Raw genomic sequence first — 13414 nt, forward strand, 5'->3', positions numbered from 1 at the left:
TGAACCAGGGACCTTTAGATCTTCAGTCTAACGCTCTCCCAACTGAGGTATTGCGGCCTGCTTATAGCTGTGGTCTTCATACTTTAATTTAAACCATTTAACAAAATAGATGCAGGACCTGGATTTTTAACCTCATATGGTAGAGATATGTTTTAAGGAGTCCTGTATCATTCCGCAATTAACTGGTGCAATGGGCAAATAGCATTTTTGGGATCCAGGTTAGGTAGTTGTTTTTTTAACTCTGAATGGACTAGCACTATATTACCCAGATATATTTGGCATGAGTAGGTAAGCAATGTCATCTGACTACTGACATCTGTGTTCAAGGGGAAGTGGAAGGTAATGCAGACAAGAGTTTACTTTACAAAAAAGCATGAAATGGGAAATATTCATTGTCAAACCTGAAGGTAATAGAGGTGGAAGCAAGTTTAGAAGGAGGACATAAAGCAAAGTCTATGTTAAATTGATTGTGTTGTAGATCAGTTGGAAAAAATTTGATGAATAGAGAAAAAGTACTACAGCTGATTCCAAGACCTATTTTGTTAGAAGCAAGGAACCTCTCAACTGTGCCAAAACCCGGGATTGAACCAGGGACCTTTAGATCTTCAGTCTAACGCTCTCCCAACTGAGCTATTTCAGCCTGCTTATAGCTGTGGTCTTCATACTTTAATTTAAACCATTTAACAAAATAGATGCAGGACCTGGATTTTTAACCTCATATGGTAGATATATGTTTTAAGGAGTCCTGTATCATTCCGCAATTAACTGGTGCAATGGGTAAATAGCATTAATGGGATCCAGGTTAGGTAGTTGTTTTTTTAACTCTGAATGGACTAGCACTATATTACCCAGATATATTTGGCATGAGTAGGTAAGCAATGTCAGCTGACTACTGACATCTGTGTTCAAGGGGAAGTGGAAGGTAATGCAGACAAGAGTTTACTTTACAAAAAAGCATGAAATGGGAAATATTCATTGTCAAACCTGAAGGTAAGAGAGGTGGAAGCAAGTTTAGAAGGAGGACATAAAGCAAAGTCTATGTTAAATTGATTGTGTTGTAGATCAGTTGGAAAAAATTTGATGAATAGAGAAAAAGTACTACAGCTGATTCCAAGACCTATTTTGTTAGAAGCAAGGAACCTCACAACTGTGCCGAAACCCGGGATTGAACCAGGGACCTTTAGATCTTCAGTCTAACGCTCTCCCAACTGAGCTATTTCGGCCTTCTGATAGCTGGTGTCTTCATACTTTAATTTGAACCATTTAACAAAATAGATGCAGGACCTGGATTTTTAACCTCATATGGTAGAGATATGTTTTAAGGAGTCCTGTATCATTCCCCAGTTAACTGGTGCAATGGGTAAATAGCATTTTTGGGATCCAGGTTAGGTAGTTGTTTTTTTAACTCTGAATGGACTAGCACTATATTACCTAGATATATTTGGCATGAGTAGGTAAGCAATGTCATCTGACTACTGACATCTGTGTTCAAGGGGAAGTGGAATGTGATGCAGACAAGAGTTTACTTTACAAAAAAGGACGAAATGGGAAACATTCATTGTCAAACCTGAAGGCAAGATAGGTGGAAGAAAGTTTAAAAGGAGGACAGAAAGCAAAGTCTATGTTGAATTGATCATTTTGTAGATCAGTTGATAAAAATGTTGATAGAGAAAAAAGTACTACAGCTGATTCCAAGACCTATTTTGTTAGAAGCAAGGAACCTCTCAACTGTGCCGAAACCCAGGATTGAACCAGGTACCTTTAGATCTTCAGTCTAACCCTCTCCCAACTGAGATATTGCAGCCTGCTTACAGCTGTGGTCTTCATACTTTAATTTAAACCATTTAACAAAATAGATGCAGGACCTGGATTTTTAACCTCATATGGTAGAGATATGTTTTAAGGAGTCCTGTATCATTCCGCAATTAACTGGTGCAATGGGCAAATAGCATTTTTGGGATCCAGGTTAGGTAGTTGTTTTTTTAACTCTGAATGGACTAGCACTATATTACCCAGATATATTTGGCATGAGTAGGTAAGCAATGTCATCTGACTACTGACATCTGTGTTCAAGGGGAAGTGGAAGGTAATGCAGACAAGAGTTTACTTTACAAAAAAGCATTAAATGGGAAATATTCATTGTCAAACCTGAAGGTAAGAGAGGTGGAAGCAAGTTTAGAAGGAGGACATAAAGCAAAGTCTATGTTAAATTGATTGTGTTGTAGATCAGTTGGAAAAAATTTGATGAATAGAGAAAAAGTACTACAGCTGATTCCAAGACCTATTTTGTTAGAAGCAAGGAACCTCTCAACTGTGCCGAAACCCGGGATTGAACAAGGGACCTTTAGATCTTCAGTCTAACGCTCTCCCAACTGAGCTATTTCGGCCTGCTTATAGCTGTGGTCTTCATACTTTAATTTAAACCATTTAACAAAATAGATGCAGGACCTGGATTTTTAACCTCATATGGTAGAGATATGTTTTAAGGAGTCCTGTATCATTCCGCAATTAACTGGTGCAATGGGTAAATAGCATTTTTGGGATCCAGGTTCGGTAGTTGTTTTTTTAACTCTGAATGGACTAGCACTATATTACCCAGATATATTTGGCATGAGTAGGTAAGCAATGTCATCTGACTACTGACATCTGTGTTCAAGGGGAAGTGGAAGGTAATGCAGACAAGAGTTTACTTTACAAAAAAACATGAAATGGGAAATAATCATTGTCAAACCTGAAGGTAAGAGAGGTGGAAGCAAGTTTAGAAGGAGGACATAAAGCAAAGTCTATGTTAAATTGATTGTGTTGTAGATCAGTTGGAAAAAATTTGATGAATAGAGAAAAAGAACTACAGCTGATTCCAAGACCTATTTTGTTAGAAGAAAGGAACCTCTCAACTGTGCCGAAACCCAGGATTGAACCAGGGACCTTTAGATCTTCAGTCTAACGCTCTCCCAACTGAGCTATTTCAGCCTTCTGATAGCTGGGGTCTTCATACTTTAATTTGAACCATTTAACAAAATAGATGCAGGACCTGGATTTTTAACCTCATATGGTAGAGATATGTTTTAAGGAGTCCTGTATCATTCCCCAGTTAACTGGTGCAATGGGTAAATAGCATTTTTGGGATCCAGGTTAGGTAGTTGTTTTTTTAACTCTGAATGGACTAGCACTATATTACCCAGATATATTTGGCGTGAGTAGGTAAGCAATGTCATCTGACTACTGACATCTGTGTTCAAGGGGAAGTGGAATGTGATGCAGACAAGAGTTTACTTTACAAAAAAGGACGAAATGGAAAACATTCATAGTCAAACCTGAAGGCAAGATAGGTGGAAGAAAGTTTAAAAGGAGGACAGAAAGCAAAGTCTATGTTGAATTGATCATTTTGTAGATCAGTTGATAAAAATGTTAATAGAGAAAAAAGTACTACAGCTGATTCCAAGACCTATTTTGTTAGAAGCAAGGAACCTCTCAACTGTGCCAAAACCCAGGATTGAACCAGGGACCTTTAGATCTTCAGTCTAACACTCTCCCAACTGAGATATTGCGGCCTGCTTACAGCTGTGGTCTTCATACTTTAATTTAAACCATTTAACAAAATAGATGCAGGACCTGGATTTTTAACCTCATATGGTAGAGATATGTTTTAAGGAGTCCTGTATCATTCCGCAATTAACTGGTGCAATGGGCAAATAGCATTTTTGGGATCCAGGTTAGGTAGTTGTTTTTTTAACTCTGAATGTACTAGCACTATATTACCCAGATATATTTGGCATGAGTAGGTAAGCAATGTCATCTGACTACTGTCATCTGTGTTCAAGGGGAAGTGGAAGGTAATGCAGACAAGAGTTTACTTTACAAAAAGCATTAAATGGGAAATATTCATTGTCAAACCTGAAGGTAAGAGAGGTGGAAGCAAGTCTAGAAGGAGGACAGCAAGCAAAGTCTATGTTAAATTGATTGTGTTGTAGATCAGTTAAAAAAAATTGGATGAATACAGAAAAAGGACTACAGCTGATTCCAAGACCTATTTTGTTAGAAGCAAAGAACCTCTCAACTGTGCCGAAACCCGGGATTGAACCAGGGACCTTTAGATCTTCAGTCTAAAACTCTGCCAACTGAGCTACTTCGGCCTGCTGATATCTGTGGTCTTCATACTTTAATTTGAACCATTTAACAAAATAGATGCAGGACCTGGATTTTTAACCTCATATGGTAGAGATATGTTTTAAGGAGTCCTGCATCATTCCGCAATTAACTGGTGCAATGGGTAAATAGCATTTTTGGGATCCAGGTTAGGTAGTTGTTTTTTTAACTCTGAATGGACTAGCACTATATTACCCAGATATATTTGGCATGAGTAGGTAAGCAATGTCATCTGACTACTGACATCTGTGTTCAAGAGGAAGTGGAAGGTAATGCAGATAAGAGTTTACTTTACAAAAAAGCATGAAATGGGAAATATTCATTGTCAAACCTGAAGGTAAGAGAGGTGGAAGCAAGTTTAGAAGGAGGACATAAAGCAAAGTCTATGTTAAATTGATTGTGTTGTAGATCAGTTGGAAAAAATTTGATGAATAGAGAAAAAGAACTACAGCTGATTCCAAGACCTATTTTGTTAGAAGCAAGGAACCTCTCAACTGTGCCGAAACCCAGGATTGAACCAGGGACCTTTAGATCTTCAGTCTAACGCTCTCCCAACTGAGCTATTTCGGCCTTCTGATAGCTGGGGTCTTCATACTTTAATTTGAACCATTTAACAAAATAGATGCAGGACCTGGGTTTTTAACCTCATATGGTAGAGATATGTTTTAAGGAGTCCTGTATCATTCCCCAGTTAACTGGTGCAATGGGTAAATAGCATTTTTGGGATCCAGGTTAGGTAGTTGTTTTTTTAACTCTGAATGGACTAGCACTATATTACCCAGATATATTTGGCATGAGTAGGTAAGCAATGTCATCTGACTACTGACATCTGTGTTCAAGGGGAAGTGGAATGTGATGCAGACAAGTTTACTTTACAAAAAAGGACGAAATGGAAAACATTCATAGTCAAACCTGAAGGCAAGATAGGTGGAAGAAAGTTTAAAAGGAGGACAGAAAGCAAAGTCTATGTTGAATTGATCATTTTGTAGATCAGTTGATAAAAATGTTGATAGAGAAAAAAGTACTACAGCTGATTCCAAGACCTATTTTGTTAGAAGCAAGGAACCTCTCAACTGTGCCGACAACGGGGATTGAACCAGGGACCTTTAGATCTTCAGTCTAACGCTCTCCCAACTTAGCTATTTCGGCCTACTTATAGCTGTGGTCTTCATACTTTAATTTAAACTATTTAACAAAATAGATGCAGGACCTGGATTTTTAACCTCATATGGTGAGATATGTTTTAAGGAGTCCTGTATCATTCCGCAATTAACTGGTGCAATGGGTAAATAGCATTTTTGGGATCCAGGTTAGGTAGTTGTTTTTTTAACTCTGAATGTACTAGCACTATATTACCCAGATATATTTGGCATGAGTAGGTAAGCAATGTCATCTGACTACTGACATCTGTGTTCAAGGGGAAGTGGAAGGTAATGCAGACAAGAGTTTACTTTACAAAAAAGCATGAAATGGGAAATATTCATTGTCAAACCTGAAGGTAAGAGAGGTGGAAGCAAGTTTAGAAGGAGGACATAAAGCAAAGTCTATGTTAAATTGATTGTGTTGTAGATCAGTTGGAAAAAATTTGATGAATAGAGAAAAAGTACTACAGCTGATTCCAAGACCTATTTTGTTAGAAGCAAGGAACCTCTCGACTGTGCCGAAACCCGGGATTGAACCTGGGACCTTTAGATCTTCAGTCTAACGCTCTCCCAACTGAGCTATTTCGGCCTTCTGATAGCTGGGGTCTTCATACTTTAATTTGAACCATTTAACAAAATAGATGCAGGACCTGGATTTTTAACCTCATATGGTAGAGATATGTTTTAAGGAGTCCTGTATCATTCCGCATTTAACTGGTGCAATGGGCAAATAGCATTTTTGGGATCCAGGTTAGGTAGTTGTTTTTTTAACTCTGAATGGACTAGCACTATATTACCTAGATATATTTGGCATGAGTAGGTAAGCAATGTCATCTGACTACTGACATCTGTGTTCAAGGGGAAGTGGAATGTGATGCAGACAAGAGTTTACTTTACAAAAAAGGACGAAATGGGAAACATTCATTGTCAAACCTGAAGGCAAGATAGGTGGAAGAAAGTTTAAAAGGAGGACAGAAAGCAAAGTCTATGTTGAATTGATCATTTTGTAGATCAGTTGATAAAAATGTTGATAGAGAAAAAAGTACTACAGCTGATTCCAAGACCTATTTTGTTAGAAGCAAGGAACCTCTCAACTGTGCCGAAACCCGGGATTGAACCAGGGACCTTTAGATCTTCAGTCTAACGCTCTCCCAACTGAGCTATTGCAGCCTGCTTATAGCTGTGGTCTTCATACTTTAATTTAAACCATTTAACAAAATAGATGCAGGACCTGGATTTTTAACCTCATATGGTAGAGATATGTTTTAAGGAGTCCTGTATCATTCCGGAATTAACTGGTGCAATGGGCAAATAGCATTCTTGGGATCCAGGTTAGGTAGTTGTTTTTTTAACTCTGAATGGACTAGCACTATATTACCCAGATATATTTGGCATGAGTAGGTAAGCAATGTCATCTGACTACTGACATCTGTGTTCAAGGGGAAGTGGAAGGTAATGCAGACAAGAGTTTACTTTACAAAAAAGCATGAAATGGGAAATATTAATTGTCAAACCTGAAGGTAAGAGAGGTGGAAGCAAGTTTAGAAGGAGGACATAAAGCAAAGTCTATGTTAAATTGATTGTGTTGTAGATCAGTTGGAAAAAATTTGATGAATAGAGAAAAAGTACTACAGCTGATTCCAAGACCTATTTTGTTAGAAGCAAGGAACCTCTCAACTGTGCCGACACCCGGGATTGAACCAGGGACCTTTAGATCTTCAGTCTAAAGCTCTCCCAACTGAGCTATTTCGGCCTGCTTATAGCTGTGGTCTTCATACTTTAATTTAAACCATTTAACAAAATAGATGCAGGACCTGGATTTTTAACCTCATATGGTAGAGATATGTTTTAAGGAGTCCTGTATCATTCCCCAGTTAACTGGTGCAATGGGTAAATAGCATTTTTGGGATCCAGGTTAGGTAGTTGTTTTTTTAACTCTGAATGGACTAGCACTATATTACCTAGATATATTTGGCATGAGTAGGTAAGCAATGTCATCTGACTACTGACATCTGTGTTCAAGGGGAAGTGGAATGTGATGCAGACAAGAGTTTACTTCACAAAAAAGGACGAAATGGGAAACATTCATTGTCAAACCTGAAGGCAAGATAGGTGGAAGAAAGTTTAAAAGGAGGACAGAAAGCAAAGTCTATGTTGAATTGATCATTTTGTAGATCAGTTGATAAAATGTTGATAGAGAAAAAAGTACTACAGCTGATTCCAAGACCTATTTTGTTAGAAGCAAGGAACCTCTCAACTGTGCCGAAACCCGGGATTGAACCAGGGACCTTTAGATCTTCAGTCTAACGCTCTCCCAACTGAGCTATTGCGGCCTGCTTATAGCTGTGGTCTTCATACTTTAATTTAAACCATTTAACAAAATAGATGCAGGACCTGTATTTTTAACCTCATATGGTAGAGATATGTTTTAAGGAGTCCTGTATCATTCCGCAATTAACTGGTGCAATGGGTAAATAGCATTTTTGGGATCCAGGTTAGGTAGTTGTTTTTGTAACTCTGAATGGACTAGCACTATATTACCCAGATATATTTGGCATGAGTAGGTAAGCAATGTCATCTGACTACTGACATCTGTGTTAAAGGGGAAGTGGAAGGTAATGCAGACAAGAGTTTACTTTACAAAAAAGCATGAAATGGGAAATATTCATTGTCAAACCTGAAGGAAAGAGAGGTGGAAGCAAGTTTAGAAGGAGGACATAAAGCAAAGTCTATGTTAAATTGATTGTGTTGTAGATCAGTTGGAAAAAATTTGATGAATAGAGAAAAAGTACTACAGCTGATTCCAAGACCTATTTTGTTAGAAGCAAGGAACCTCTCAACTGTGATGAAACCCGGGATTGAACCAGGGACCTTTAGATTTTCAGTCTGACGCTCTCCCAACTGAGATATTTCGGCCTTCTGATAGCTGGGGTCTTCATACTTTAATTTGAACCATTTAACAAAATAGATGCAGGACCTGGATTTTTAACCTCATATGGTAGAGATATGTTTTAAGGAGTCCTGTATCATCCCCCAGTTAACTGGTGCAATGGGTAAATAGCATTTTTGGGATCCAGGTTAGGTAGTTGTTTTTTTAACTCTGAATGGACTAGCACTATATTACCCAGATATATTTGGCATGAGTAGGTAAGCAATGTCATCTGACTACTGACATCTGTGTTCAAGGGGAAGTGGATGGTAATGCAGACAAGAGTTTACTTCACAAAAAAGGACGAAATGGGAAACATTCATTGTCAAACCTGAAGGCAAGATAGGTGGAAGAAAGTTTAAAAGGAGGACAGAAAGCAAAGTCTATGTTGAATTGATCATTTTGTAGATCAGTTGATAAAATGTTGATAGAGAAAAAAGTACTACAGCTGATTCCAAGACCTATTTTGTTAGAAGCAAGGAACCTCTCAACTGTGCCGAAACCCGGGATTGAACCAGGGACCTTTAGATCTTCAGTCTAACGCTCTCCCAACTGAGCTATTGCGGCCTGCTTATAGCTGTGGTCTTCATACTTTAATTTAAACCATTTAACAAAATAGATGCAGGACCTGGATTTTTAACCTCATATGGTAGAGATATGTTTTAAGGAGTCCTGTATCATTCCGCAATTAACTGGTGCAATGGGTAAATAGCATTTTTGGGATCCAGGTTAGGTAGTTGTTTTTTTAACTCTGAATGGACTAGCACTATATTACCCAGATATATTTGGCATGAGTAGGTAAGCAATGTCATCTGACTACTGACATCTGTGTTCAAGGGGAAGTGGAAGGTAATGCAGACAAGAGTTTACTTTACAAAAAAGCATGAAATGGGAAATATTCATTGTCAAACCTGAAGGAAAGAGAGGTGGAAGCAAGTTTAGAAGGAGGACATAAAGCAAAGTCTATGTTAAATTGATTGTGTTGTAGATCAGTTGGAAAAAATTTGATGAATAGAGAAAAAGTACTACAGCTGATTCCAAGACCTATTTTGTTAGAAGCAAGGAACCTCTCAACTGTGACGAAACCCGGGATTGAACCAGGGACCTTTAGATCTTCAGTCTGACGCTCTCCCAACTGAGATATTTCGGCCTTCTGATAGCTGGGGTCTTCATACTTTAATTTGAACCATTTAACAAAATAGATGCAGGACCTGGATTTTTAACCTCATATGGTAGAGATATGTTTTAAGGAGTCCTGTATCATTCCCCAGTTAACTGGTGCAATGGGTAAATAGCATTTTTGGGATCCAGGTTAGGTAGTTGTTTTTTTAACTCTGAATGGACTAGCACTATATTACCCAGATATATTTGGCATGAGTAGGTAAGCAATGTCATCTGACTACTGACATCTGTGTTCAAGGGGAAGTGGAAGGTAATGCAGACAAGAGTTTACTTTACAAAAAAGCATGAAATGGGAAATATTCATTGTCAAACCTGAAGGTAAGAGAGGTGGAAGCAAGTTTAGAAGGAGGACATAAAGCAAAGTCTATGGTAAATTGATTGTGTTGTAGATCAGTTGGAAAAAATTTGATGAATAGAGAAAAAGTACTACAGCTGATTCCAAGAACTATTTTGTTAGAAGCAAGGAACCTCTCAACTGTGCCGAAACCCGGGATTGAACCAGGGACCTTTAGATCTTCAGTCTAACGCTCTCCCAACTGAGCTATTTCGGCCTTCTGATATCTGGGGTCTTCATACTTTAATTTGAACCATTTAACAAAATAGATGCAGGAACTGGATTTTTAACCTCATATGGTAGAGATATGTTTTAAGGAGTCCTGTATCATTCCCCAGTTAACTGGTGCAATTGGTAAATAGCATTTTTGGGATCCAGGTTAGGTAGTTGTTTTTTTTAACTCTGAATGGACTAGCACTATATTACCTAGATATATTTGGCATGAGTAGGTAAGCAATGTCATCTGACTACTGACATCTGTGTTCAAGGGGAAGTGGAAGGTAATGCAGACAAGAGTTTACTTTACAAAAAAGCATGAAATGGGAAATATTCATTGTCAAACCTGATGGTAAGAGAGGTGGAAGCAAGTTTAGAAGGAGGACATAAAGCAAAGTCTATGTTGAATTGATCATTTTGTAGATCAGTTGATAAAAATGTTGATAGAGAAAAAAGTACTACAGCTGATTCCAAGACCTATTTTGTTAGAAGCAAGGAACATCTCAACTGTGCCGAAACCCGGGATTGAACCAGGGACCTTTAGATCTTCAGTCTACGCTCTCCCAACTGAGCTATTTCGGCCTGCTTATAGCTGTGGTCTTCATACTTTAATTTAAACCATTTAACAAAATAGATACAGGACCTGGATTTTTAACCTCATATGGTAGATATATGTTTTAAGGAGTCCTGTATCATTCCGCAATTAACTGGTGCAATGGGTAAATAGCATTTTTGGGATCCAGGTTAGGTAGTTGTTTTTTTAACTCTGAATGGACTAGCACTATATTACCCAGATATATTTGGCATGAGTAGGTAAGCAATGTCAGCTGACTACTGACATCTGTGTTCAAGGGGAAGTGGAAGGTAATGCAGACAAGAGTTTACTTTACAAAAAAGCATGAAATGGGAAGTATTCATTGTCAAACCTGAAGGTAAGAGAGGTGGAAGCAAGTTTAGAAGGAGGACATAAAGCAAAGTCTATGTTAAATTGATTGTGTTGTAGATCAGTTGGAAAAAATTTGATGAATAGAGAAAAAGTACTACAGCTGATTCCAAGACCTATTTTGTTAGAAGCAAGGAACCTCTCGACTGTGCCGAAACCCAGGATTGAACCAGGGACCTTTAGATCTTCAGTCTAACGCTCTCCCAACTGAGCTATTTCGGCCTTCTGATAGCTGGGGTCTTCATACTTTAATTTGAACCATTTAACAAAATAGATGCAGGACCTGGATTTTTAACCTCATATGGTAGAGATATGTATTAAGCAGTCCTGTATCATTCCAAGTTAACTGGTGCAATGGGTAAATAGCATTTTTGGGATCCAGGTTAGGTAGTTGTTTTTTTAACTCTGAATGGACTAGCACTATATTACCCAGATATATTTGGCATGAGTAGGTAAGCAATGTCATCTGACTACTGACATCTGTGTTCAAGGGGAAGTGGAATGTGATGCAGACAAGAGTTTACTTTACAAAAAAGGACGAAATGGAAAACATTCATAGTCAAACCTGAAGGCAAGATAGGTGGAAGAAAGTTTAAAAGGAGGACAGAAAGCAAAGTCTATGTTGAATTGATCATTTTGTAGATCAGTTGATAAAAATGTTGATAGAGAAAAAAGTACTACAGCTGATTCCAAGACCTATTTTGTTAGAAGCAAGGAACCTCTCAACTGTGCCGACAACGGGGATTGAACCAGGGACCTTTAGACCTTCAGTCTAACGCTCTCCCAACTTAGCTATTTCGGCCTGCTTATAGCTCTGGTCTTCATACTTTAATTTAAACCATTTAACAAAATAGATGCAGGACCTGGATTTTTAACCTCATATGGTGAGATATGTTTTAAGGAGTCCTGTATCATTCCGCAATTAACTGGTGCAATGGGTAAATAGCATTTTTGGGATCCAGGTTAGGTAGTTGTTTTTTTAACTCTGAATGTACTAGCACTATATTACCCAGATATATTTGGCATGAGTAGGTAAGCAATGTCATCTGACTACTGACATCTGTGTTCAAGGGGAAGTGGAAGGTAATGCAGACAAGAGTTTACTTTACAAAAAAGCATGACATGGGAAACATTCATAGTAAAACCTGAAGGCAAGAGAGGTGGAAGCAAGTCTAGAAGGAGGACAGAAAGCAAAGTCTATGTTAAATTGATTGTGTTGTAGATCAGTTGGAAAAAATTTGATGAATACAGAAAACGTACTACAGCTGATTCCAAGACCTATTTTGTTAGAAGCAAAGAACCTCTCAACAGTGCCGAAACCCGGGATTGAACCAGGGACCTTTAGATCTTCAGTCTAACACTCTCCCGAATGAGCTATTTCGGCCTGCTGATATCTGAGGTCTTCATACTTTAATTTGAACCATTTAACAAAATAGATGCAGGACCTGGATTTTTAACCTCATATGGTAGAGATATGTTTTAAGGAGTCCTGTATCATTCCCCAGTTAACTGGTGCAATGGGTAAACATCATTTTTGGGATCCAGGTTAGGTAGTTGTTTTTTTAACTCTGAATGGGCTAGCACTATATTACCCAGATATATTATGCATGAGTAGGTAAGCAATGTCATCTGACTACTGACATCTGTGTTCAAGGGGAAGTGGAAGGTAATGCAGACAAGAGTTTACTTTACAAAAAAGCATGAAATGGGAAATATTCATTGTCAAACCTGAAGGTAAGAGAGGTGGAAGCAAGTTTAGAAGGAGGATATAAAGCAAAGTCTATGTTCAATTGATTGTGTTGTAGATCAGTTGGAAAAAAATTGATGAATAGAGAAAAAGTACTACAGCTGATTCCAAAACCTATTTTGTTAGAAGCAAGGAACCTCTCAACTGTGCCGAAACCCGGGATTGAACCAGGGACCTTTAGATCTTCAGTCTAACGCTCTCCCAACTGAGCTATTTCGGCCTTCTGATAGCTGGGGTCTTCATACTTTAATTTGAACCATTTAACAAAATAGATGCAGGACCTGGATTTTTAACCTCATATGGCAGAGATATGTTTGGAGGAGTCCTGTATCATTCCCCAGTTAACTGGTGCAATCGGTAAATAGCATTTTTGGGATCCAGGTTAGGTAGTTGTTTTTTTAACTCAGAATGGACTAGCACCATATTACCTAGATATATTTGGCATGAGTAGGTAAGCAATGTCATCTGACTACTGACATCTGTGTTCAAGGGGAAGTGGAATGTGATGCAGACAAGAGTTTACTTTACAAAAAAGGACGAAATGGGAAACATTCATTGTCAAACCTGAAGGCAAGATAGGTGGAAGAAAGTTTAAAAGGAGGACAGAAAGCAAAGTCTATGTTGAATTGATCATTTTTGTAGATCAGTTGATAAAAATGTTAATAGAGAAAAAAGTACTACAGCTGATTCCAAGACCTATTTTGTTAGAAGCAAGGAACCTCTCACCTGTTCCGAAACCCGGGATTGAACCAGGGACCTTTAGATCTTCAGTCTA

At 38.2% G+C, this 13414-nt stretch overlaps 3 non-coding genes across 3 annotated transcripts; all 3 read right to left on the bottom strand.

The window, feature by feature from the left end:
- Window positions 1-1150: 1150 nt before the first annotated feature.
- Window positions 1151-1223, bottom strand: TRNAF-GAA (transfer RNA phenylalanine (anticodon GAA)). Its single transcript has one exon. It is a non-coding gene; the product is annotated as a tRNA-Phe (tRNA).
- Window positions 1224-9877: 8654 nt separating this feature from the next.
- Window positions 9878-9950, bottom strand: TRNAF-GAA (transfer RNA phenylalanine (anticodon GAA)). The gene has a single exon. It is a non-coding gene; the product is annotated as a tRNA-Phe (tRNA).
- A 2836-nt stretch (window positions 9951-12786) lies between these two features.
- Window positions 12787-12859, bottom strand: TRNAF-GAA (transfer RNA phenylalanine (anticodon GAA)). Its single transcript has one exon. It is a non-coding gene; the product is annotated as a tRNA-Phe (tRNA).
- Between the last annotated feature and the right edge of the window lie 555 nt (window positions 12860-13414).

The sequence above is a fragment of the Lissotriton vulgaris genome, chromosome 8, assembly GCF_964263255.1.
Source record: "Lissotriton vulgaris chromosome 8, aLisVul1.2, whole genome shotgun sequence".
Taxonomy (NCBI): domain Eukaryota; kingdom Metazoa; phylum Chordata; class Amphibia; order Caudata; family Salamandridae; genus Lissotriton; species Lissotriton vulgaris.